Genomic DNA, 17,806 nt, shown 5'->3' with positions numbered 1-17,806 from the left:
AATCATTTTCTTCCCTTTCTCACGATACTTCGAGGGAGAAATTATTATAGAAGAGGAATTATTATGGAAGAAAGATCTCCAAAAAGCGTTATGCAATTTAGATGGATGTTTCTTGAGCATGCAATTTCTTCGTGCTTAATTGATTCAGCCGCTCTTTCTGCGATATATTTGAAGCAGCGGTTAACGTATCAACGTGGCTCATCGATCATTTTTACAAACAATTCGCGAATATCATTTAGATAGACTTATATCTATAAGTGTTGAATCTATTTAAAGAACGTTTATTTTCTTCTTAAGAGTCACGCGTTTATTACAGCGTATTTCATACTGCATTATGCAGAATTTGCATTGCACGTTAAATATACGAGCGTAATAATAACCGCACTCTCTTAGAATTATCTAATCATTAGCTTCAGGATTACGTTATTATCGCGCGTCACCGACCAGTAAGCTGCACAAAAAAAGGAAAAAAGAAAGAAAAAAATTACAACATCGATACATAAATGCCTTTCGGATTTGCGTCAATATTTATTAATATCCTCTCATCACGTTCGCTTATTATAATAAATTAGTGAACTTTGGACGATATTATCAACTACGGACGAAATTTATTTCAATAAATAAATTATTTAAGCTAATAAATTATACAACACGATACATGTATAATATGTGCCCTTTAGATCTGCGTAAATATCACCATTATTGTTCGCTTATAATAAATTGATACACGAACTTTCAATATATAAGATAATTTAGGGTGAAATTAGTTTCGTTAAGTTCAATCATTTCTGTTATTATTACTTTCCTCTCTAGAAAGTAAATGATTTTAGTGAGATAAAAGGAAAAATAACGGGCGTAGGTACTTGCCTTCGATGATCATCTCCTTCTTCGCTAGGATCAAGGGAATCGCGCCGGAAGCACTCATGATGTCTGCTGCAACTCACGTAGACTGTACTTCACACGCACAACGAGAGAGCAATAATACTATAGCAATGGCATCCACAGTCTCCTCAGTCTCGACAGCGTGCTGAATCGATTTATCGAATGACAGTTTCTATTTTTGTGCTGAGGATTTCGCGCGCGAAAAAAGGTGGAAAAAGTCAGGGAATCTCTTTCGAGGAATAAGAGACTCGCTCTTTTCCCCGCCGGAAAAAAAACGTTGCCGATAAACCCACAGCGGTAGATATTCGGTTTCGACAATGCGCGAAAACTTGTTCAGATTGGATTGGACGTGCGATTAATTCTGAAAGCATTTAAGTGTCTCAACGATTCAGTAAAAAATGTAACAAAAAATTTTGTTTAATAAACTTTATCAACAGAAGAGACAAAGATAGCAAAAAATTACAAATTTTTAAGAAAATTATAGATATACTCAGAAAAATGTATCCATTGATCAGATTTGATAATCGAGAAAACGTATACCAATAAAAAAAATATTTAGATGAGGCCAAACAGAATTTATGCTTATATATGATAAATAAATATTTTATTTTTTTAATCTTATCAAAATACCACTCGTCTTGATATATTCTGTTGATATGATTAAATTTTTTTTTTTTTATTATCAATTCCAATTAATCAAAACATTTTTTTTAATGGTAACAAGCGTTATCATTTTTTTAAAATAAATAAACTTACAATTTCTTCTCTCTCTCTATCTCTCTATCTCTTTCTTTCCTCTGTGGCTTCAGATTCATGTATAATAAAAATATTGCTATGACAATATTGCATAACTAAACTCAATAATGATCTTTTTTTTTAAATATATTACCATATACATTATAATTTATATTTATGTAGCAAATTATAAATTAATTAGCAATTATGTCAATAATGACTATATAATATAATACCTAATACACAAATTATGCCAATAACGAATATATAATACCTAATAAACAAATTAGAAAGACTAAATCAATTATTTATGACAAAATTTGTGAATAATGGAAAATATATTGGAAGATCAGGGACATCGTTTCTCATAGAATATCGCTCAAAAATGTAAATAAGATTTCGATCGATCATTACTAAATTGGCTTTTAATTCGCTAATGTTTCATGGATACAACTAAGCGATGTTTCGTTTCTTGCAACATTAATACATACACCGTAAAGTTTGAAAAATCAGATCAAAGCGACAATTCATGTAAGAAAATTAAGAACTTTATATGGGATAATAAAAAACCTAAAAGAAAAACTAAACACAATCACGGAAATAAATAAAAACAAAAAAGTACCAAAGAAAAATAGTAAAAAAAGAAACTAACAAAATTAATCACTTAAAATAAACCAGATGCATGCTTATGTGCCACGTTTATGGGCTGCCATTCATTCGTTCAATTTTTATCTTTTACCGTTTTATCTGCTTGATTAGAAGAGCGTGATACCGGTTTACGTTGCATCCGTTGTGAGCGATGCAACATCACAGGTAGAAGAGAAATAAAAAAAGAGTTAACGCACTTCTCTGCTATTTCTATTACACGTCAGCGATCGATAAAACGTAACGCTCATCCAGTATGTATCACGCCATATCATCGTGTAAACAGACACGAACAACAAGTGTTTGACATCGTCGTGACTTTCGACTTGGAAATTCAAGAAAGTCGTCCGATTTAATTAGCGGTGACTGAAACTCGTGATGAGATCATACAAGATATACGAAACTATTAGACGCTAAACTTTATTCATCAGATATTTTCACGAATCTTTAAGTTCCTTCACTAATGGAGTGATATCTTAGTCTCTTTTACGCGCCCCGCATCACGAACGACAATAAAATTGTCCTTAATCGAGATGTACTCCGTTCCCAGCACGTTCGTGCAATTTTCCGGATTAATTAATTTGTATACGTGAAGCATACTGATATGTTTCATCAGCACGCGAGATTACAAAGCTGTACGCATAATATCGTGCTATGAAGCTGCTATTACAAGACCACATGCGATATAAATCACGGGTATCGCATAGACAAAGTCAATGTCGAAGGTTACTTCGGTTAACGCTGATCGTTACGTTTCGTTCGTTTATACGATACATCGATCCCGCATGTGACATTGTGCATTTAACGTACAAACGATCTTTCACATGTGCGCCTTCAATTTTCCTCTTCCTCTCTCTTGTCTCGCGGTTTCCGAACGAGGTCGAAGGGAAAAAAACGTTGCCCGTACGAATCGAAAAAGTCTCCTGGTACTGAAAATTGACAGCGACACACCTCCCTCTCGGATGATAAATGGTAGATAAAACGATCCGTGAGTTCGAAAAGACCGAAAGCAAGACCGTTTTGCCGTCACGCGGTGAATTATGATCCCCGGAGAAACGTGTCTCATCGTTGTTTGCAGAAATATTGCACGGTCCCATTAACATAACGTAATAATAACATTCGCAATTCAACTTGCATAGGCAGGATCGATCAATATCGCAATTAATACAAATGGCAATCCAGTGAGAGCAATAAAGAAAAACCGTAATAATAACGAAAATGAACACAAGAGAGAAGTAAGAATATATTTAACAGTAACATCGAGAGTATGAGCGGAGATAATGAATGCAACGACTAAAGAAAACAAAAAACGATAGGAATTTGTGGAAAATTAATAAATTAATACAGTCGCACATGCAACAAGTCGCTCTAAATATCGCATTGCTATCTTTGTTAAGTCGTAATCACACCAACGATTGCCGATTGGAATGCGACTGTCACTGGTGATTACCAATCAGAGCAAAACAGTCACCAATTTGCTTTGATTAGTTGAAAAGTAATCGCCAAGCACAATCGCAATCCAATCGGCAAACCCTAGTGTGATTACAGCTTTACGAACGTTACATCTATGAAGATGAATCGCTACGATATAAATGAGTTATCCCGATTCACATGATTAATTAACCGAACAAAACGTAAACAACAAATATACGTGTTTCTTCGATTTTCGTATAGATGTCATCGATCTCAGTATTGCTCGTCAATATGTGCATCAAGGATCCACTATAGAGTATTATATTTTCGTATGTTGCCTTTCTTTCCTTCCTGTTGCTATATTTAAAAATTTATTTGTCCAATTTATCTTTACCAAAAATTCTCTTTTCAGAGTATTAATATTTGATACAATTACGTATCAAGAAATCTTTACAATTATTTTTAGTGTTTTTCGCCTTTACTAACAAATAAAATTCATCTTTTATCATTTTATTAGCATATTATTTCTGGATTAAGATAATCAGTTTTAAAACTTTGATAATAATATTATCTTTAATAATAATACTATCTTTAATAATAATACTATCTTTAATAATAATTTTAATAATAATATTATTCTCTGTTTCGAGAACACGTATAAAAGATAATTGTTTTTATTTATGAATATAATAAACCCCGTCACTTTCCGCGTATAATTCTTTTGCGTCTACATAAAATAAGATTAGCGTAATCCGCGTTGTATTTTTCCATTCTTTTTAACGTGACATTAATTGTAAATGTACTACAATCCTTTTATCGTACTCTAAAATTTTAATTGCTGCGCTTTTTAAAAATTTATTTTATATATTTAATTAGTTGATATCTTAAGTAACAATGATTCTTTTAAAATAATAAAAAAATTTAAAGGACCCCTCTTTGCGTTTTTTTAAAAACTATCGCGCTAGAATCTAAATAATTTTTCTCTATCACGAACGAATCTTACGATCTTTCCCGTAAAGAAGTTTTTAGATTCATCTGATGTCAAGAGAGAGAGAGATACTCGAGACTTCCAAAACTCCTCTTCAAGATCTACAAACAGATCGTCCATCGAGGATCCTGGAAAGGCGGCCTAGTTACACCCGGATAGGCTCAGAATGGGAATGGATCGATGAAGCAGCTGCCTTTTCTGCTATCGATGTCACGTGATCTTCCAAGGATCGGGTTGACAATTTACTTGAACCGCGTTTGATTTAAATAGTTTCGATTTAAATAACTCCTCTTTCAAAAATTCAAGGTAAAATTTACGAAACTTTTGTCGCCTGATGTTTTTAGGAATACTACGATTTTTAGAATATTCTTCGAACTAACAATTACAAAAGTTTTATTATGCTCATACAAAAATTGTCATGCTATTTTTATCGTTTAAGAACTTTTTTTTATAGCCAAAATTACACAAAAAAGTTAATCTTAAATTAAAATTACTATATCACACAGATTTTTTAGGTAAAAGCGATACTAAAATCTATCATTTATAATTCAACATCAATATTAAAATTTACCATGAAGACGTGTCGATAATCCTGATGAGAAAGAAAATCGTCACAAAAAGGCATTAAAGTAGAATTCGTTTGTTTGAAATAATTTGCTCTGTAAAAGCCCTTAACAATGACATAAAAAAAATTGACTGATATATAATGTATAATAGAACATTATATGTGTGAGTGCCTTCTTACGATCAAATATACGCTGAAAATACAAAATGATGTAATAGCCAATTTATTTTTCACACTTTTTCAATTCTCCTATTTTTTAAATTGTTTTTTCATTTAATTTCATTCGCTTTTCTATTATTTATTCTAATATTTTTTTATGCTATTAATGTTTTTTTCTGCTTTTCATGTAACATGCAAGTAAATGCATTTACTTTTAGAGTTAATCGTTTTTCTTCTACATTTATATATAGGGATATAATCGAATTTATACATAATACATACAATTATGTACATTGTAAATATATTTTCTAGCTCATGAAAAATGTTTTAAGTTTATTAAAGGCTACTTTAGACACTTACATCATTTCGCATTCCAGTCTACATTCTTTCCTCATAGGATGTTCGACTCATCAGTAACATTGCTTCGTTCAGCGTAATCTCCGGGTTTTTTTTTTTTTTTAAGAGACTAGAATCAAAGAGCCACTTGCGCGCCACGAATCGGGAAAACCCGAACATTAGTACCTTTTTTCAAAGTAGTTGTATTTTGAGTTCTCACGATCAGTTCAAACGAACGAGCAAACGAACAAACGCACCCTCTCCTTTCCTCATATCGCCGCGCCGTCGTCGCCGACGCTTTACACTCTACACGACGATCTATGTCCAACCACAACCAACGTAGATCACTTACGATCGATCTGGAATGTCGCCCTCGGGCGGGACACTGCGAGACCGTTCCGGACGACCCGGCGGGAAAGACGGAAATAGAAAGAGACGGAGAGAAAGAGAGGGACCAAGATAATGTAGTATACACGAGAGAAACAGAGGAGGTATTACCTCTCTCTCTCTCGCAAAGGATATCAAGTCGCGCAGCGTCGTAACGACAATAAGGATCAGGATAAACTATCGGAGCAACGGGAGACGACGCGACGGCCAGGATCGACACACGCACAAGTGGTTTTTCACGTTTCGCGTCGGGTGTCTCGGGGGTTGGCCTCTGCCCCACTCACCTGGTAGCCGCGTAGGGTGCGCACCTACTACTACCCGACTAGAGATAGGCTACCCACCCGCCAGGCGACCGACCCATCCGCTCACCACCTAACCACCACCCACACCGCCACCCCACTGCTCGACTCGCTAACGACGTTAGGAGCTCTCTCTCTCTCTCTCTCTCTCTCTCCAACCGTAGATATGTTATGTACACATACTTGTATGTACGTTTGTGGGCATATTGACTACGTACGCGTACGTGCCAGATGCGGCCTGTGGGTTGTTAACGCGTTCCGTTGCCATTTGGCAAGGCGAACCATCGTCGTTTCATCGAATCTGATCTGGATGGCTCACCTGTTAACCACCGGAAACTCGAGGTTACGTTTTCAGTTTTATACCGGAGGAAAAATGGTTTCAACGATAGTAGCAATTCATCAGCCAGAGAAAAAAGAAATAGCCGCGATAACGATTATCTTTTTTCACGTGTATTATGATGAAATATATACACGGATTATCTTGATGTGAGATATTCATTTATCAGCGAGTTTTGTGCAAAGAGGACGACGTGTTTTTCCTTGAAAACTAAAATAGTTCGTTCCCTATGAAGATTTAATTTAACATTGATTTATGATTTTATTCGAGTTACAACTTTAAAGATTATACGATTATGTTAAGATAATAAGACGTATACATGCATGTACCTTTTTTAAAGTTCTTAATAAAGAGACTACTAATAGAATAAAATATGCTATTAACCTTCAAAAATTGGCAAATAGACACTCAGAAAAAAACAGTGATAGCAACTATAGTGACAACTATTTTATATTATATAGGTTAATGAACATGATTAAATAAACTATTTCATAGTTGTGATAACTATAAACAGTTTATTCAAGTATATACATTAATTCTACTGGTATAGTTTTACGTATAGTATCTTGTCATCTAATATATAGTTGCTATCACAATTGACTTCTGCATTGACTGGACACGGAAACGCTTGCCACGTGGAAAGATGCGACGCGATAACCAATGAACATGTTAGAAGTTGTAAGTTTATTGGCTACCGTGTCACATTCTACTGTCTGGCGTTTCCGTCTAGTGTACAGAAATCATACGTCTTTCTATGAATTTAAGAATAACATGTGGATTTAACTTCAGGAATAAATTCAGAAGAATAACACAAAAAAAGTTCATACAAATATTTAATCTATTAATAATATCATTAACTGTCAGACAAAAATATGTAAAAATGCAAAATCAGTTTGTAACCAGATTTAATGAAGTGAATACGAAAATGTCTACAGTTTGGAAACAAAATCAGATAGACCAATCTCTGATCTTCATTTCCAAAATACTCCTACACATTATAAAACACCCTATATAAATTCACGTAAAAAAAATACCATAAAATATATGGTGCTTTATCCTTATTCCTTCTATTATAGTTGACGCTTTTCGAATATCATTTAATAATTACCTTTGCGCGCGCGGAAGGAGAAAATATTATTTTAAAACAAAACTGTATAAATAATTAAAATTAATGCATGGAGCATTAATGGACCACCAACAGATTTGTCCCGAAGGGGTGGAATTCAATATCTGAATGCGGCATAACCTCCGAGGAATATACATATGTCGGTCTCGGCATGCGACATATATGTATATGTGTAGCCGTTGTGCGTATATCGCACAGGTCACGGTCCTTAGGACTCTTGATTTAAAAGAGAAATGGAAAAAAAAGGAAGGGGTATCGCGCTACCGTATCCGTACCCCGTTGCTGATTGCAACCTAGGTTTCCTTTCACTTAACGACGTGCTGTATCCTGTGCGAAGATTGCGACCTGCACTCGCCGCCATTAATGGGCTGCCCCGCAGGACTCCGCTCGTCTGATCGCAATCATACCTATTTCACTTCGTAATCGAACTTTGTGCGCCAGACGACCAGTTTGACAGGCGCAAGTAACAACCGAAGTGTTCTCCCTCTCGGAACAATCAGAAATTGCAAGAGTAATATTCGCGTTTCTCAATTTAGATCAATACGGACTTATTTCTGTGTCTGTTTACTGTTTCGGGGCACAGGTGCGCCATACTGCATTCGATTCAGTCCAGCATTTCAATTTCAATTTTCAAATGAGAAAAGATCAATTTATCTGAATTTATACACGTGCAAGAAATGTCAAGTTTACTTCTACAATTGACGTAACATCTACATAAACGACAGAAATATTTATTGGCGTAAAAACAACTGTGACATTTTGATATAACTTGATTATAAACTGATAAAAGCATACGAAAGTAACAACCGTTGTAAATTAATTAATATCGGCAGACCGATAATTTGTACCGCGTGGTCTCCGTCGAGCTTCCGATAATTTCGTACGTTCGTTTAATTTATAGCTATACTTCGCGTTACCGCTGCTTAATAAAGTTGATAATTATACACAATTGATAACTCTAAATTATTTATATATAAATATATATAACGACAAGATTCAATTAATATAAATCTATTTCCGTGATTTTCGACACGCGTTTACATCAATTCTTTATTTTCGTCTATTCTCGAAGCTTTCATCTGTAAAGTTATCTCTTATGTGCAAGGAAACAAGCGTGTTTTACTGGTAAGCTATAATCAATATTTAATAATGATGATGCCATACGAAGTAAATGCATTTTAATAATATACTTTTAAAATGATTTAAATTTTTAATGTAGTCAATTTCTTTGCTTGCGTACCATTAATTATATTTTATAATTTAATAATTGTTTAGAAAATATAATTTTTCTAAACAATATGTCACGTTCTAACTCTTAATGCTTAAAACATTAACTGGATATGTACGTTAATACACATACTATTTACTTTAAAAATAATATAAATTAATAAAAATAATAACTACAGAAATAAGTTAATTTACATTTTGACATACATGCGGAAGTTAAAAATAACAAAATGTTATTTAACTCAAGAGAGTGAGTTGTCATTGCTCCTTTGATATCTAACAGTGTACATCTTTAAATCGAATGAGGTATAGTAATATCACAAATTAAATTGCCGAACAATTTAATTTGTGATATAATGATATTGATGCTAATAAGTATCCTCCTAAAAAGTTGTAAATAATTTAATGCCAAAAATAAATTTTCTGTATATCATGCTCGCATTGTAAAGTGTTATAACAAGAGAAACTGAAGATCGTTTAAATTATGTTCGGAATTAACAAACATCTGATTTTGATGTAATTAATATTGGCAGATATTGATAATCAACGTTGGAAAATTAATTTTGATAATTAATATTATGGGCAGAGGACAAGCTTTGCGGAATGTTGATCCCTACTATTATAATATGAAATTAATTTACTCCTGTGTTTTGACACACCAATAGACATGACTCGAAACAGAATAAATTTTCAACTTACGCTTGAAAGAAGGAATTGGCTCTATGTGACATCACGCGATCAAGACCAAGGTTTTTTTCGAAACTCTCGACCGTTCTACAAGACTCAAATCTCTCTCTGTGCTCTCGACGAGGGAAGAAAGGCGTAGGTGAATCGCATGCCAACCGCCAGTTAACAATCGAGGCCTCTTTGCATTTACGAATAAAACTGCGAGAGCAAACGTGCAAGTAAGGTCACAGACAATGAACCTCGTTTTCAGTTCAGGGTCTGACTTGGTCGAAGATGACGACAATGATGGTCGTGATGGGCTACTAGCGTCACGTCTCTCGTGACCCCGCGATCGGAAAGGAAAACGATCGATTGTAGCAAGATTAAATCGCATGATTATACTTCGTCATTTACATCCCTCATATGTGTCCCGTGTGTGTTTTGCTGTATTCAGGGAAAAAGTGGTTGTAATTACCACAATCTAACTATAATTTACAGTCATTTTTTATGCCAACTGTTTGGCATAACTATAAATATAATTATTATTACTGCCATTATAGTAGCAATATAATCAATGGCACAAAAACGTCAGCAAAGAAAATGATTACATTAAAAATTAAAGTCATTTTAAAAGCGCACTACACGTACTAAATAATACATTTACTTCGTGTGATATTATCATCATTAGATATTGATTAGCTTGTCAGTAAAACATGGTTTAGACAAGATTTTTGACCAAAGTTTTAGGTAAAGATTTCCGGATCTTCCAAATGCGCCAAAATAATTGCTTTAAAATAAATATTTGTTTTTCTCGAAGAATGACCATATATTTTTAATTAAAAATGTCCAAAAATTGGGAACGTCAATTATTGTGAAAATATTGTGAAAAGCATGACAAGAGCTGTAATCAATAATTATGGTGACTAGGTCATATTAAATAAATACATTTTAATGTAGGTAATGCACTTTTAAAATATATAAATTTAATTTTTAATATATATATATATGTATATTAAAAATATCAAATAATTTCACTCACAATCGATTTACAATTTAGTTTTAAGTACCTCGTGACTAACAGGCACTATACGATGGACACATAAAAAGTGATCCGAAGAATAAATTCCTTATTTATATCAGAATCTTTCCTATTGGGAATAGAAAAATCCCTGTAAGTTTCTTAAGGACTTAGATCTGATTTTGGTCGCAGGAAAAAGTTTATAACAGAATTCAATTATATTCTTTCGAACTAAACGAAGAGAGTTTGAAAGTTCCTGACGTTCGAGAGACGTGTCGTTAGTTTTTCATACGCGGAATCGACGTGCATGTAACTATTGCATTTACACATAAACATCATTGTATGAAAAAAAAATTTATTCTTCTACATCATAAATTCTATCATAAATTCCATCATATTGTAAATAAATAATGAATAACAGGTAATAAGCGAAAATGGACTTTCAGAAATGTCACAAACTACAAGTAAATCTGATAATAAATCGCACAGAAATAAATGCCGTCGCGTGACATGTCGCGCAGAATTAAATGCCGTCGTCGGATTTGAATATTGCATCGCGCTCGCGAGAATCACGTTCGGTTCACGCCTACGGATTTCACGCGATAACATATAGGGACCTCGACGCGTCAAGCCTCACGAAGGTCTAGGATAGAAATTGCGTGTCGTAATCCAGTTACCCAGTCGAGGCCTACTTTCGCAAACACGAAAGATCGTCTACACCTCGCACTCAAATAAGGTCGAAGACAATGAACTTGGCGTCCGTTACCTTCGAACTACGCGAGCGAGACAAGATAACGCGGCGAAGCACTTACTGCTGTTCGTGATCGAAAAAGTAGCAATAATTGGAAATATCTCCCGTCCTCGCACGATATCCCGAGAGACACGCGAAAGGTAGAAAATGCCGAATGTTACAAGCGCCACACCTTGACATTTTCACTTTATTACTTTTACTTTTTCGAACCATCCTGACATCGCTAATAGGATTACTGCTGTAAATACATACATACACAAAGGATTTGAATCATTGATAAAGGAGAAATAAGAAAAAAAAGAGAGAAAACAAGAAAGAAGAACTTGTCAAAGACTTAGAATCTATATTTTCTGTTTTCTTTTTTTTCATTTTATTTTAATCTACAATTATATATTTTAACACAAATCTACAGATTTTTCTCTTTATTATTTCAAGATAATTTAAAAAATTTTAAGATTTAGAATTAGCATCTACGGTGCTGAGTGTTAATTAATTGGATTAATTCACGCGGCATTTACTTACATAAGAAAACGTAATTAATGCGCTTTGCGCACCATAATTAATAACACAAAAAGATTAAAAAAACTAATAAGTTCCTCTTTCAGTGAGTTCTTTCATGAATCTTGAAGATAAAGCACAATAAAGCAAGAAAAAGAAACAAAGTAAAAGTAATGAAAAGAAAATAAGATGCGGGAAAGAAATCATGTATGCCATACGGTTTCGTTTATTTTTCTCGGGAAAACAAAGCGGAGGATGAAAATATTTCATCTTGCAGCAGGATATTAAACGTCGGGAAAGCTCGAAGTACCATCTCGTGGTAAACGCACTTGCGTGCATTATTGAAAAACCTGTCCCTTTTATACATAGAAAAATATACAATATGCAACTATTAATCTTGTGGTCGCGAGTTTCCCCAAAAAATAAGCGATTCTCCGAATGGTGGAAGTGTATCATTCTTTTCGAAATTATGTTTTCTCGTTTGATTTTTTCATTTAGAGAGTTACGGGTATATATTAAATTTTGTAAAATGGCATACAATTTTACGTCATTCTATAGTAAGAAAGAAAACAAACGAGAAATCACACATCTATTTATTTATAGTACACTCTTAGTCTTGTATCGCGTAGTAAATTCAAGGTACAAATTTTGAAATGAAAATGACCCGTGTAAAACTAGCCCCCCAATATTAAAAAATCGATTTTTTTCTTCATGCATTCGTTTGCTCATTGTTTGCTCACAAATCTTTTCAACTAAGGGTGAGCAAACAAAAATTCCAACTGAGCATTCGTGAGCAACCGATGAGCAAACGAATGCATGAAGAAAAAAATCGATTTTTTAATATTGGGCGGCCAGCTTCACACGGGTATGAAAATGTCATTTCGAGTTACATAATGATAAGAGGTATTTTTTTCTAATAAGAAGTATTTTTCCCGATATATTTTCGCTCGAGATACAAAATTCACGAGGTAATAATAAATAAACGATTTAATTGGAGATATCACTCTTATCGAACTCGTATCACTTTTCTTTTAGCGGTACAAGGCTTCTCATGCATACCTCGTATATTATACTCCTCGACGGTGCAAATATACCGCTACAGAATACATTGTACCGCCAGTATTCGTTATTTCGTTAACAAATGACAATCGATGCGCGACCGCTCCATTACATATTTTATCATTTACAGACAACGGGTCAACCAGATCGGACACGCACTAGCTGTGTTATATGTATTTACGGTGAATATAAATATGAATAAGCGCACAAATATTGATATTCGAGGAGTACTAGTGGTCTATGCCGAGAATGACATTACAAATGTATATGTATATGTGTGTGTGTGTGTGTGTGTGTGTGTGTTCTCTTCATATAAATGTACCTCCAATCATCTAGAACATTTGTACCACATAATTATCTCTTTAACGGATAACTCCTGATTTTAAGGTACCATTTTTCGTCTCTGTAAAGTTAGCACCTCAACTTTAAAAATCGGAAATTTTAATAACAGTACTGCTTGCACCCGCAATAGTTCTAGAGTTCCTGATAGGTTTCATCAATAGTACTGTTGATTTAGGCCAAAAATTTTAAAAAATAAAAATATGCGGTACTAACTTCGCGTGGCACCGCAAGATTTGAAAAAGTCGATTTTTATGACGGAATCTCACAGTACTCGAAGAGTACTACAGTTCCTGATCGATTATAACAATAGTACCGGCCATTAAATATTTTTAAATAAATTTTTTAAAAGAGGGCTCGCACCTCAAATTTCAAAAAAATTATTTTTTTTGCGCCATTTTGTAGTACTCGAAGAGTACTACAGTTCCAAATCGGTTTTAGTGACACTATTCGCCTTTTTAATATGTTTAAATAATTTTTCGATCTGCGCGCTGGCACCGCACGTCAAGAGTAAAGTGCCTCCAAACAATCAGTACTGGCCGACTTTTCGACTTTTTCCGACAGTACTACAATAGTTCCGAAGAAATATGCAGGTGTCGACCCGAGTATTCCTCGTTTAATACGTTTAAATAATTTTTTAATTTTTCCGCTGGCACCGCACGTCAAGAGTATAATGCCTCTAAACAACCAGTACTCGCGTCGAAACCTGCATATTTCTTCGGAACTATTGTAGTACTGTCGGAAAAAGTCGAAAAGTCGGCCAGTACTGGCCGTTTAGGGGCACTTTACTCTTGACGTGCGGTGCCAACGCGCAGATCGAAAAATTATTTAAACATATTAAAAAGGCGAATAGTGTCACTAAAACCGATTAGAAACTGTGGTACTCTTCGAGTACTACAAAATGGCGCAAAAAAAAAATTTTTTTTGAAAGTTGAGGTGCGAGCCCTTTTTTTAAAAATTTATTTAAAAATATTTAATGGCCGGTACTATTGTTATAATCGATCAGGAACTGTAGTACTCTTCGAGTACTGTGAGATTCCATCATAAAAATCGGCTTTTTCAAATCTTGCGGTGCCACGCGAAGTTAGCACCGCATATTTTTATTCTTTTAAATTTTTGGCCTAAATCAACAGTACTATTGATGAAACCTATCAGGAATTCTAGAACTATTGCGGGTGCAAGTAGTACTGTTATTAAAATTTCCGATTTTTAAAGTTGAGGTGCTAACTTCACAGAGACCCATTTTTCTTCTTATGTTGGTGGTACTTATATTCTTCATAATTTACGTACAGTTTATATTTCAACGTGTACCGCCAATTTTTGACGGTATAATACTAAGAGAGTACATTAATTTTTGTTGTGCACACATATTCGACAGTTTCATATTGCAACGAATAGTGTAACATTTATTATTGTTAAATATCAAAGACACAATGGTAACCCAAAATTTCTTAAGTTAAACATTTTAATATTTTTAATTTCCATGTGTATCAAAATATGAATTAATCCACTTCTGATTAGTTTCAACAATACATTACACTTGATATACGTTTAGTAAATAATTAAATTAAATTAATAAATTAAATTTAAATCAAAGTGAATACATTTTTTTAAGTCAAATCATTTAACTCTACTATTTTAAAATTAAACTAATATTTTAATTAAATTAATGATACATTATAACAGAAGAAATGGCAATTTACAGAAATAATTAAAAGTAATTTAAATGGTAGTTATGCACCTCCCAAAAATGGACTTTGGTTGCTCGGGATAAGAGACTTGTAGCGTCTCTCAGTTTTTGAACATAGCCGGAGACACTACCGCGTCTCCTGATTGGATATAGTTTAATATTATTACAAATGTAACAGAGTATATGCTATGTAATGATACCGAGTTATAATGTTATATGAAAATAATCATGTTACAATTAATTTAAAAAAATTATCTTAACTCCCATTAATTATAAAATGATTAAAATTTCTTTCACACAAAGTTTTCAATTAGTATTATAAATATTGTAGAGGACTGAAAACAACGTCATTATCATCCATGGCTGCAATTTCACGAGAATTAATATCCCTTTAATCTTTCGAGAGTGATTCGAAAACGACCGATCGTAATTAATTGTCGAATATACATGTACCGCATTCAGTGAAACGAAGCGGGTGCACAATAATGAAACTCATCGATTAGTTAAACCAGCAACAAATTCGCATTGTTATGGCTTAGTGCTAAAACATTGAGGGCTTCACTCGGAATTATCTGTCAAAATAAGCCTATTATCGAATTAACTGTATCAAATCTCATGGAATGCATTCAATGGTACAATTTTGAAAGATGCGTTGGATGGATGATGCTTGCCGTTTTGCATTTCCGTAGAATATACGACGTTTCAAAATATGTCATAGAATGCATTTGATTGTGCGATTTGAAAAGATGCCTCGCGGATCATGTTTGTCATTTTGCATGTCCGAAAAATATACCTAAAACATTTCAAAATGTCACTACTATGAACACTAATGACACACACATGGCTCATTTTCACGTGAATCGTAATTTACAGAAATTAATAGACAGAAGTTGTTTCAGACGTATAATATTATATGTAATTATTTTTCAATTGGTTTTCCTATTTTTTAAATAACTTATTTTTCTTTAATAATTTCTTAATTTTATTCTTTTTTCATTCACGTTTATCATGCATAAATTATAGACTTCCATAATTGCACATGTTCAACAAAGTTGTTCTTATCCTTATTATTTTTGAATATTTTTTACGTTGGCTAAGGTACTTAATTAATACGATTAATTTTTCATCACGTCTAACTATTTGATCCTATTAAAGATATTTTCTTCCGAACATCTATTATGAGAAACTGGTCGTATCACGATCGCACGGAATTTATAATGACAATATATTTATCAAGAAATAGCACAGACGAAATACATCGCTTCCATACTTTAATAGTGCCACACGGTAACATCACAAAAAACGATTTCCGATTTATTATGAATGAAGGAAATAAATATTACCCTATCAGAAGCGAACTAATTTAACTTCATAACAAAATCTTCCAAATCGCCACAATTCAAGAAAGATGATTAATAAAAAATTTCAAAGTCACAACTCAAAAAGAGTAATTTTTAAGGATTGTAAAAATGACAAAATTAACACATTTATTAAGAATATATTCTTTCTGCAGCAATACTATTTGATTAATTAATAATTTTCTATCAAGTTGAAAAATAGTTTGTCTCCTTTTCTGAGAAACTTAATTTTATGAATTGTATTGATTTTGAGAAGTAAGAGATCGATATGCTTTGTGCAAGACCTATTTAGGATAAACCTGTAGTATCGCGATCCAAGCAGACAAGACTGCGATAATCAGTGGATTACATGCGTCAACCTTGACTGTCCGGCTATTATAAAATGCAGTGATCATTCGTACCATACGTTCACAAATACGTAATTAAAACGACAAGTTGTCGCTAATTATGTTTTTTTCAAACAGTTTACGCGATGCGTACTGTATGACAACGAATAGGAGCGAATAGTTTTTTCCTCGTTTACATTCTTGTTCACTTCTATTTTTCTGTATTTTTCCGTATATCCTTCACGCATACTTACATTTTAAACATTGCATTCGTTGAAACTATACCTACATAATTCATATTTTTACCTCACAACTGATATGATTGCCATTTGTAAGTATTATTGTAAATTCTAAAAATTCACATATTTTATTTGTATAATTTTTAAATTATATTTATAAATTATAAAATTTTAAAATTAAATTAAATTAATAATAAATAAAAATAATAAAATTTAATGTTCAATCTTTATAAGGTTTTAAAATTATGTAATATTAATGCATTTGTAACAAGAATTGTATAATTGGATACGAATAATATATCTTTCAACTTTTTTATCTTTTAACCCATCATTGTAATTAAAATTATTATTATTAAAATTCTAATTACCTATCTATCTCTCAAAGAATTATCTACGTGAAAAAATTTTCTGTTACATTTCAGCACACACCATGTCGCACTTATCATTTTTAGCAAACTTTATGCTCAATATGTCACAACGCGACGCCTACCACACATTTTAGTCGCCGATTTTCGTTGCGTCGCGCCGCTTCAATCGACTTCCGGGGTGGGCGCAGCGCAGAGCCCGGTTCTGACCCGAATCGTCGATTGTTGTTCGGCCGCGAGCAATAAATTCGCGAGTGTGTAGAGGCGAAACGGGGACTGTCTCCTCGACCTAGTTCGAAGCAGCGCCGATTACACGCACGGGTTATAAGCGTTTATTCGCGTCCGGAGGCGCGCTTTTCCGAGCGCGTACTTTTATTTTTCACGACGCGAACGAAGAG

At 33.6% G+C, this 17,806-nt stretch overlaps 1 protein-coding gene across 1 annotated transcript in view; it reads right to left on the bottom strand.

The window, feature by feature from the left end:
* kcc (solute carrier family 12 member kcc) overlaps positions 1 to 17,806 on the bottom strand; it is a 93,782-nt gene that overhangs the window by 60,733 nt on the left and 15,243 nt on the right. The window lies entirely within an intron of this gene.

This window comes from Cyphomyrmex costatus, unplaced genomic scaffold, assembly GCF_001594065.2.
Source record: "Cyphomyrmex costatus isolate MS0001 unplaced genomic scaffold, Ccosl1.0 scaffold20, whole genome shotgun sequence".
In the NCBI taxonomy this organism is placed as follows: Eukaryota; Metazoa; Arthropoda; class Insecta; order Hymenoptera; family Formicidae; genus Cyphomyrmex; species Cyphomyrmex costatus.
This window is presented reverse-complemented; position numbering and strand designations above follow the sequence as displayed.